This window comes from Macaca fascicularis, chromosome X (genome assembly GCF_037993035.2).
Source record: "Macaca fascicularis isolate 582-1 chromosome X, T2T-MFA8v1.1".
NCBI classification, from domain to species: Eukaryota; Metazoa; Chordata; class Mammalia; order Primates; family Cercopithecidae; genus Macaca; species Macaca fascicularis.
The window spans coordinates 135,702,477-135,713,441 of record NC_088395.1 but is presented as its reverse complement, the minus strand read 5'-3'; the positions used below and the strand labels follow the sequence as shown (position 1 = coordinate 135,713,441).

Below are 10,965 nucleotides of genomic sequence, written 5' to 3'. Positions count from 1 at the left end.
AGAGTAGAGATAGTGTGGAACTCAGAACCCAAACAGGATAAATAGCTTAGCATTTCCCTTAGGCCAAAGTCAAATTTCCAAATTTGCCATTCAAATGAGAAAAAAAAAAAAGTTACAGCCACCAGCCCCAGAGAGAATGAACCCAGAAAGGGGCTTTCTACCTGTATGGGATTGTTTATATTTTCAGGGCTCCGCCCAGTAAAAACTGTGGTTCAACAGCGCCCAGGAATCTTGCCCATCAAGTCAGCACTCCTCCACTACTTGGGTAGAAGGCTGGGGAGCAGACTAGAGAGGAACTTTTAACTCCTTTGCCTGGAAGTCAATATGGACACTATGCTTGCTTAGATGCTTAGCTATGGCAACCAGGTACATTCTTTAGTGTGTGCTTGATTATGTGTTGATATGTGGCTGGAGCATTGACTAATACAGAAGGTATCAAAAGAGGTACCATTATAGAATGCAAACTCAATAACTTTCTGTGAGAATCACATCACCTATGTGGGACTTATTTTCTAACACAGTTTTTGATTATTGGTGAGATTCTTTATCAGTGAACTTGAATCCTTGAGACAATGGTTTACTATACCATGATGTCACAGTATTTTGAGTCTTCTGGGAAATGGCAACTTGCTGCTGTTTACAATACTGGGAGAAAATGTGATACTTTCATATGCTGTTATAAATGCACATACACTGAAATTTGAATATGGATGGACTATGTTTTTAAACGATTTGTTTTTATTTTGTAGTTTTTAAAAAAAGCAATGTAGACTATATGTGAATAGTTTGCATGCCATAATTTTCCTCACGTGGAGATCTTCTGCAATGCTAGGTAGGTGCTGTGGTATGCCAAGCTGCACTACTTAAACCTCATAGAACTGGAATTAGTGATTTTATCTCTCAGGATGCGGGGATATGGATTTGCCGTGCTGAAGGAAATCATTCAGAATCACATTCAGAATTTTCGGCTTTAGGCTTTGAAGACAACTACACTTGGTTTGGCTTTATTTCAGACAGGCTCCATGTCAGTTACCTTTTGCTGCATAAAAATCTACCCTAAAACTCAGTGGCTTAAAACAACCACTTGCAACTCACAATTCTGTGGGTTAGCAGTTTGGGTTGGGCTCAGCGTCTCATGGGCTCAGCTACTTTCAAGTTGTCAAATTCCTATTTATACATTCAAAGAAATCCTTATAAGTTCAAATAGGGGTATTAAATTAAACTTCTAGTAAAGTTGAGTTCTTATAACCAGAATGGTTCATAGTCTGAGAAGAAGAAAGCAACATGCAGAAAAAAAAAAAAAAAAAAAAAGGCCTTGTGGTCAAAATAGTGGGGCCAAAACTGGGCAGTGAGATCAAAATGCCCTGTATTGTTTGAGAGTACCCTGAGGTTCAAGATATTTATTGAGGTTCAGGGACGGTCCTACCACCCCTATTCTGTCACTGGGTCAGAACTCAGACAAGCTTTTTTGAGGCAGGAGACCTTTACCTTTGCTACCTAAGCTGTTTGCTTCAGAACAGGCTTTCCTGTCACTTTTGCTGCCACCAAAGTTATCATGATTTGTGATCCCATAATTGCCATTATTTCCATGGATGGGGCTGGACTGACTGTGCCCTGTTACTTGTTATGACTAAATTAATGTTTCTGGGGCAAAATGTCTCAACTCCCATGTCACTGGTCCCTAAGTGAGATCCCCACTCAGTCCACCATTGGGCAAAGATGTTCCAGCAAAAATGGTTTGAAATTCAAATGCTTGAGTCATCTTTCTGGTCTCATAGTGGTTTGATCTCAGAAGCTTTGTTGCTCTTTCTGCCACTGGACCTTGGCCGTCGTCATCTCTGTCCATCCTGACAAATGTCATTAACTTTATTCATTTAAAATGTACTTGTCTATTTATTATTTACTCATTTGTGTATTCATGCATTCAGTTGTTCATTCATTCTTCATTTTTAATTGCACCTCAGGTTAAACCCTAGGGAGAAGGGGTTGTGGCCATGACCCCTTCTCTGACAGAATACCCTTCAAGCTTTGTATCCATAGGGACAGTCTGTCTCTGTTTCTTTATTTTATTGCCCTTGCCTCTCATTGGCTCTGTGTCTCTATCATCTTGTTACTTGCTCTCACGTGCTCTTACACTCAAACAAATATAAATAGCTCTCTCCTCAGGCACTCTAGTAACTCGCTGACTACCTAAATAAGAACAGGTGGTTATTATAAGGACATCAGCCAGCAGGAATCGAGGCAGTTATGCTCTTCATCTCTCTCCGGGGCTACATGATGTCTCTCTCAATGTCTCTGTCATTGTCATTCTCTCTCTCAGCATCCCTGCTTCTCTCTGTATGTGTCCATAGCTCTAATCAATGGCCTACTGATTTTGTGCATGAGTTCTGCTTTTATTGTTACTTTTTCTTGCCATGATCCTTCATAGATCCCTCTCTTCCTCAGGACATTTTTGGTAAACTCTAACTCTCATTTCTAACTGCTGCCGCCTTCACGTTTTTGAATGGGAGAAATCATATGGGCATAGATCATCTTCTGCATCAGGCCACATTGTAGGTAAGTGACTCGACTGACTTGGCTACAACTGGGTCAGGGGTACACCCTGTGGCTAAAGGGTGAGGTCATGTGATATAAAACTTGGCAGCAAGAGCAGCAGAGGTTGCAAGCAGGCAGTGGACTAACAGGCAGTAATTGACATTTTCATATAGTCTGTTTCTTGCCCGTTAGTACGCTGACCTTTCTCCTATATACAATACCAAAGATGTTTCTGCCTAAAACCACCTACCTATTACACCTCAACCACAAACATGTGCTTCCAGGAGAGACACAACTCGGTTTCATCTAGAAGCCATATGAAAGAATCATATTAAAAGCTGCCTGTCAGTCTCTGTCTGCAACCTTTAGGGGACATCCTTAAATCTTCAGTTCCTGGGCCTGCTTATGGTCTTTGGTTCAGCGTGTATATTGCATCCTTGCAGCTGCTTGGGAATGATGAATTATATACTGAAACCAGTAAGCATAAACTATTGCAGAGGAGTTCTTTCATCAGCAAATCTGACTGACTGGGGAATCTGCCTCTGGGAGGATTATCCCTGAGATGATCTGAGGGCAGCAGAAGTACACTTCTAGGTAATGTTGGCACTCTGGGCAAAGGCAACTTGAGGGGTTGGTTCTCAAACTCGAACTTGGATTGGAATCACCTGGAAGACTTGTTAAAACTCAAACTGGCCTATTGCCATATCACACTGAACATGCCCAATCTCACCTGATCTTGGAAGCTAAGCAGGGTTGGGCCTGGTTAGTACTTGGGTGGGAGACCCCCTGGGAACATGAGTGCTGTAGGCATTATTTAAATTTAATTTAAAAAAATCCAGAATGCCGAGCTCCATCTCCAGAGTTTCTGATTCAGTAGATACTTGCATTTCTAACAAGTTCCCAGGTGATGTTGATGCTCTTGGTCCAGGAATCACGCTTTGAAAACTGCTGTTTCTAGGGTGCCAATTTGAATCCAGGCCTTTGGTGGTTGAGCTGAAGTGGGCTTTGTTGTCTCGCTGTATGGTAGTTTCACTAGGTCATCTGACAGTTATGATCCTTGGAAGCCCTTGATTTGTAAACTCAAAACAGAGGTCTCCCTGTGTTATCCCTCCTGGCACCTGGATTGCCACTGTTCCTCATATGCTGATTGTGATGTCCATACTCACCTGGGATTAACTGTTGCCACTTGTGTCCAACCCTAGCTCCTCCAATCCTCTTTTTATATAGTGATACTTCTGTGATCACCTCTTGAATTCTCATTTCCTGCCAGGAAGGACTAATGCCCCATGCGTGAATCTTTCCATGCTTCCCAACTCAAAATTCCCAAGATTGGGAGTCTGATTGGTTGGCCAGTTTATTTTTGTGCCAGCTATGTCAAAGGTTGCTGACTGGCTTGTGGATTTTTGGCCCTTGAGTTGTGAATTCATCCTGAGTCTCACTGGCTGTGTCCAATGAAGGGCACACTAATATAATACATAACATGGCTGCTAGACAGTAGGGGCTAAGAGTAGAGTAGGTGGACAACGGGCCTGGGGTCTGGCAGGCATTGATGGACATTTCGAGTACAGTGTATTGACTGGCAGATTGATTTTTAGATGGTACTCACCATAGTGTTTATTTTAAATTATACTGCTATTACTGTAATATTAAAATATAAATTAGAATATAACAATACTGGCAATTATTTAATAACCAGCTAAACTTGTTATTAAAATACTGAATACTACTTAGTGATTGGTAAATAGTTCCTTCCCTGAACCTCTTGAATGCGTTCTTACCCCAACTGACTTGATCCCTTCCTGGGCCCCAACACCTTCTTACTACCCAACAACTAAAGGGTTATTTTGTGGCATAGCAGAGGACTCCAGGCTTCTGCTTCAGGGCTAGGGTTGGCCTCCTCCATTTTGATTGGCTTATGTCTGTGCCATTCTGGTTGCTAATTATTTTGAATGCCGCCCCATGATTTAGATGGAAAGAGGATCCAAAACTTATATTACAGAAGGCATGTGTACAATATTTTCTATGTGTACTTGCATCAATGTAGTTGTAAATAAAGCATTTCATAGTTTGATTGATTTGTTCTAAAGCAATTTCAACATGTCTTGCTTTAAAAAAAGGGAAAGCATGTCTTTTAAAAAGCATTTTAAAACTGATAATCTTTCCTTAGGTTCACTGTCTTCTTGCAAGTGAAATAAATTTTGGTCACAAATCAGAATGATTAGATTGTCTGTAGGTTAGTACTACATTCCAGTAAAACTAAACTAAGGGAAAAAAATCCCCTTTATTTTACAGAGAAGAACTGATTTAATAGTATAAACTAGTTTATTAGAATTCCCCGCAGGGCTGTAATGGAAAACAAACTCAAAACAAACCAAGCACTGTTCAGTGTTTTCATTCCTAGTAGGGATTTGGCATTATGTATAGTGTCTGGCCATAGGGCTATATGGTGGATGGTCCAAGGATTGAGTAAATAACAGGGTCCCCAAAGGAACATGTGTTCATAGAACATATGATCTCTTGAAACAAGCTAGAATTCATTAACCAATAGTAAAATGTGTAGGATGCAAAGTATTGCCCCGAACTTTCACAGAACAAAATTACATTGGGTATAATCTTAAGCAGTTGAGGTATAATTGTGGAAAGGAACTACATTATTTAGTCCAAGTTTAAAGAAAATTAACTTTAGCAAATTTAAAGGGAGCCAGGAGCCTTAATTGAGAATTGTCTCCTGTTCCTAACCCCTTCAATGTATGAAGTAATAAAAATGTACCACTCAGATTTATTAAGATATGAAGCATTACTATAAAGCCACATGAGTAGTTGCGTGTGACTTGTGGAATCAAGGTAATTACTTCAGAGTTAAAAACTATGATTATTCCTCTTTGGGGAGGTGAAGTACTCTAGTGAATAGACATTGCGCCAGATGTCAGGAAACAGGCGAAGCTGCCACACGCCTGCTAATCTATATACAGATGATATAGTGGTATCATGGTATGGGGGAAAGAGCACATGTTTTGGGAATCAGCCAGGTTGTAGGCCTGGTTTTTCCACTTAACTAGCTATGTGAGCTTGACACATTATCTAACTTTCCCGAGCATGCATTTGCCTATCTCTAATGTGAGGATGACATACTCAGGGCTGACATTGAGTTGATACTTACCAGCATGGGTGGAACAGTTGTTTATAGCTGAGCTCTATCAGTGTCCACTCTGATTGGTGGGTGCCTATGTTGTACTGATTGTTAAGTATGTTGATTAAGTATGTTAAGTATGATCACTACTAAGAGGACTTAATGGGTAGGGTTATTGGAAGCATAAAATGAAATGATATATGTGAAATTCCTGGCATACAAATGCGACTGACTTAATATTAGTTTTATTTATTTTCCTGTATGACTTTTAAAAAATGTTTTTCAACCTAAAGGTGAGAGAAAAATTTCTGGCACTTGTTATCACTGTGATGTTAAGAGGTTAAGGAACTGTTTATATCTTATATTTATTCAGGATCTATTAAACAAATATGAAGTTCCTACTTTATGCTAGGCATTGAGGATGCTGGGGGTAAAAGGGTGAACATGCCACTGTCCCTGCCTTTTATGCATTCACAGTCTAGGAGGAGCAGTAAACTTCTGATTTCAATCCAAACAACCCTGAGAGTCAACATGAACCTGTAAGGTCAACATTTGTGCAGATTTAGTAGAGTCCTCCTCTAGGCAGGTAAGAGCTCACTTAGCAGCTGAGCTCAGGCTGGATTTTAACTCCCCCTTACTCCCTCATCTGTGTGCCCTGTGCAGTGCACAACCTACACAATTACACAGGGCCCTGAAAACGTTATAACTGATGTATACCCCAGGTGCTATAGGCCTGTAGTGGTAGGAGGTACTGAGTTTTGAAGGATAAATGACATTTGGCCAAATAGAGATGAAGGAGAAAGCCTTAGCATGTGTGCAAAGACAGAGAGGTATGAAAGAACTGGGAGAGATTAGAGGAATAGGAATAGTGGGTTCTCCAACCAGACAATATATTTGGACTCTTGGTATTGAAGAAAGTGATGACAATGTAAGTTATATTTATAGCCTCTTTAAGTATACAGTTTACCATAATTACATCTAAATATTAAAACTACTTTATGTGGGCCGGGTGCAGTGGATCACGAGGTCGGGAGTTCGAGACCAGTCTGGCCAACTTAGTGAAACCTCGTCTCTACTAAAAATACAAAAAATATTAGCCAGGCAGTGGATCATGAGGTCAGGATTTCCAGATGAGCCTAACCAACTTAGCGAAACGTTGTCTCTACTGGAAATACAAAAAATAGCCAGGTGTGGTAGCGGGAGCCTGTAATCCCAGCTACTCAGGAGGCTGAGGCAGGAGAACTGCTTGAACCCGGGAGGCAGAGGTTGCAGTGAGCTGAAATTGCGCCGTTGCACTCCAGCCCAGAGTGCGAGACCCTGTTTCAAAAAAATCCCAAACAAACAAAAAGCTATGTGTAAGTTAATGTTTTTTCATTTTTCTTAGATTAATTAGATAGCATGCTTCCCATTTTTAAAATTTCCATTTGTGTTAAAAAAATTGCTTTTGGTTAATGAGAACACACTGTCCTCTAAAGTTATTTGAAGTCATCTAGTGCTTTTCTAACAGGCCTTGAGCCTCAACAAAGATCAGTGATCAAAGGAGACTCAGATGACTTAGTGAGATATTATTGTTTTTTAAAAAAGAATGTGGAGCCTTTGAATTATGGATATGCATTTGCTTCATGGAATATTAAATCTATTAAAACTATTAGAGCTTGAAGATCTTTGGAGATCTTTGACTCTAATCATCTTATTTCAAAAGGACTTTATTCTTCTAAAAATGATACAAGTTCATTACAAAAAATTCTAGTAATTCAAAGTAAAAAGTTGGGAGCTAAAACCATCTCAGATCTCACCACCCTGATAAATGTCCATTAGCATGAGATTCATAGTGTTCCAGATATCTCATTGCATGTGATAGATGCATATATATATATATATATATATATATATATATATATTATTTTATTTTTTTTTCTGAGATAGAGTCTCACTGTGATGCCCAGGCTGGAGTGCAATGGTGTGATCTCAGCTCACTGCAACCTCTGCTTCCCAGCTTCAAGTGATTCTCCTGCCTCAGCTTCCCCAGTAGCTGGGATTACAGGTGCCCGCCACCACACCTGGTGACTTTTTGTATTTTTAGTAGAGATAGGGTTTCACCATGTTGGCCAGGCTGGTCTTGAACTCCTGACCTCAAGTGATCCACCTGCCTCAGCCTCCCAAAGTGCTTGGATTACAGGCATGAGCCACTGCACCTGGCAATATTATATATATTTTAATCAAAATTATTCAATTTATGTTTACTAGAATTTAACAAAGAGAAAATGAAGTAAAGTGGAAGGAGTTGTAAACTTTGGAAAAATATTTATTCCTCATAAAAATATCAGTTTCTAACAGATCCTTCTAAGGTTGAGGGGAAAAAAATTGATGAAAAAAACATTGAGGTGGTGTTACTGTATTTTTTCTTCTTTTTCCGATTTTAAGTGATATTGATTGACTTTGCTATGAAAGATGAGGAAATCATACATGTTTTCCCCATCTTACATTGTCAAGATCAATAACATGTACTTTCTGTTCTAGGAATCAGTTAGAAATTGTGTTTGGCAGTTAATAGAGACCTGACAGTAATGACTTAAACACATAAGGATCTAGTCTCTCACCTGAAGGAAGACTGGAGGTGGGAGTCAGTCATGGTGAAGGTTCCATGAACTCAATAGGGATCCAGCTTCCTCTGGCTTCCGTATTTCCCAGGCTAAGTGTGTGACTTTCATTTTAAAGGTTATGAGGTGGCTGCTAGAGTTCTACTCATCATGTCTACATTCTAGGCAAGAAACGGAAGGGGGAGAAGGTCAGAAAGACTTCCAGCAGCCCCAACTGCTATTTGTATTTCATTACATCCCTCATCTGTAGGGGAGATTGAAGAATATAGTTTCTCCACTGAGCACATTGCCCAAGGTGAGCAACTCCTGTGACCTCAATTCTGTAGTTGCTTAGTTTTCATTTTACATTTGCATAGATTTAATGCCTGGAAAAACAGTCCATTTTACCAAAGAATCTTTATTTATAAATTTTTTTATTTTGTTTATCTCTTTCCTGGATGGATTTTATCCTTACGCAGTTCTTTCCAGAGGCTTCCATGGGAACTATATTACCCAAATTATTGCTTACTTGGTTGCTTTCCTAATTCACAGGAATTGTCTGCCTTTGCCATCTCCTTAGGTTGTTCCAGTTCTTAAAGGATAGTGTAAATGCTCTTGATTCCTATTGTTTTCTGTGGGTACCTTACTCCTGGAACCCTCCATCACCTTGCTGCAATCTGGTGTGATTGCACTCTAGTCCTAATAGATACCAGTCACCCTAGGACTTCTCTTAACTGCAGTCCTTGGATAGAACCACTGTTTCTTGGATCTCATTGTTTTCTTTTTTGGTTTACTAGTTTCTCTGGCTGGAATAGAGCCTCAAGTAATTTCATAAGAAAGAGTATGTGAGATAAACTTTCTGAGTTTTAAGTTTCTGGAAATGTTTTGATTCTGTTCTCAGGCTTGATTGATAAGTTTGTGGGTACAGAATTCTCATTTGAAAGTACTTTTCTTTCAGAACTTGAAGAAATGGCTCAATTGTCGTCTGGTATCCAATGTTGCAAATGAGAAATATGCCAATCCAATTCTCGTACCTTTATAGATCACCATTTTTTTTTCTTTTTGGAAGCTTTCAACACTGTTTTCTTTTTGGTGTCCTGGAATTCATAGTGATGTGGCTTGTTAGGTGTTTTTGATTTGTGGCATTGAGCACTGAGGGGGATCCCTTTGATATAGAAACTCTATTCTTCATGCAGTTCTATAAAATTATCTTGTATAATTTGTTTCAATAATTTCTCCCTCTCTGCTCTCTCTGTCTCTTTTCTGAAACTACTGTTAATTAGATTTGGAATTTTTGGATTGACCCTCTATATCTTTTATCTTTTTGCTCAGATTTCCCATCTCTTTGTCTTTTCCTTCTATTTTCTGGGAAATTTCCCCACCCTTATGCTCAAACTTGTCACTAAGTTTTATTTGGAAAATCACATTTTAAATTTACACAACCTCTTTCTTGTTCTCTGATTGGTCCTTTATCACTGCATTTCGTCCGTGTTTTGGGGATGCAATATCATGAATCTCTCTGAGAACACTACTTAAAATTGTTTTGTTTTACTGCTCTTTAAGTTCTCTTTATTCCCTGAACTGTTGCAGTTGCTCTTGGGACCATTTCTCTGTTTATTATTGATCTCATTTACATTACAATTTTTTTTTTCAAATGCCTGGTGATGCCTGCATGTCTTCATATATAACAATAATGCAATAAAATATAAACAACTGCTTGAGAGTGCTGTGCTTGGGTAAAGCTTGTCAACTAGTGGGTTTCACTTTAGGCTGATCTGGTAGGGATCCCTCAAGGAACATAAGGCAGAGGCCTTTGCTCTAGGACTATTTAATTCCTCTGGAGAATAATCCTCCTTTCTCTTGCCTAGGATAGAAGCCTGGTAATTATATTCTTTTGTATGGGGAATTGGAGGTTGAGGAGAGACAACTGTTCCATATACAGACTTTTAATTAATCTCAGTGTTGTCAGTTCCACACTTCACTTCTACTTTTTGCTGTACCTGGTCCTTCTGAACTCTGAGCTTTTCTGGGATCCTAAAGGGCACACTGACTCTTTTCTTGGCTGTACTTCTCTATGCATTCTTTAGGTTATTGCTTCTTCATTAGTTACCATGCCTGCATCTGCTTTCTATCTTCAGAAATGCCCTGATTTCTCTGGTATACTGATGGTCTCTTTACTGTTGTCCTCATTTTGGAGTTTATGCCTTTTTAAAAAAAAATCCATTGCTGCCAGAGCATCAGTCTTCCTGCTTCTTGGTCATTGAGTCAGCCAACACTCCCAGGTCATCTATGGAGCTGAAGCACCCGGAGGATTATTCATGATTTAGTAAATTTGGAACCTTCCTAAAAAGACTATCGAGAGGGGCTTCAAGGTGGCTGACTAGTGATTGGGTACTTGCCTCCTCCACAAAGAAGAACCAAAATAGTGTGTAGATAATCATACTTCAAATAGATCACCTAAGAGAGAATGCTGGAATACAACAGATACGTGACAGGAAACACCTAAGGCAAGGAAAAAGAGGGAAAGAGGCCTTCTCAGCTCATCAGGATTGGCAGGGAGCCTGAAGAGGCTCCCCCATGTGGGAAAAGGGTAAGTGAGTGATTCCTGTGGTTCACATTCCTACTGCAGACTCCCACTGTCCTAGCCCCAGGAGAGCCCTGGATCCATGTGGGCCAAGAGACTAACCCAGGGAACTAACTGCCTGGAGATTGTGCAGCAGC

At 39.8% G+C, this 10,965-nt stretch overlaps 1 long non-coding RNA gene and 1 pseudogene across 9 annotated transcripts in view; both read left to right on the top strand.

Moving 5' to 3' along the window:
* Positions 1-2,176: 2,176 nt before the first annotated feature.
* Positions 2,177-10,965, top strand: part of LOC107128559 (uncharacterized) — a 294,024-nt gene continuing 285,235 nt past the window's right edge. For all 9 annotated transcript variants that reach the window (XR_010584328.2, XR_010584335.2, XR_010584334.2 and 6 more), the window contains exons 1-2: positions 2,177-2,337; positions 2,446-2,556. This is a non-coding gene — a long non-coding RNA (uncharacterized lncRNA). The remainder of the gene's footprint in view (positions 2,338-2,445; positions 2,557-10,965) is intronic.
* Positions 3,228-3,345, top strand: LOC123571512 (5S ribosomal RNA; annotated as a pseudogene).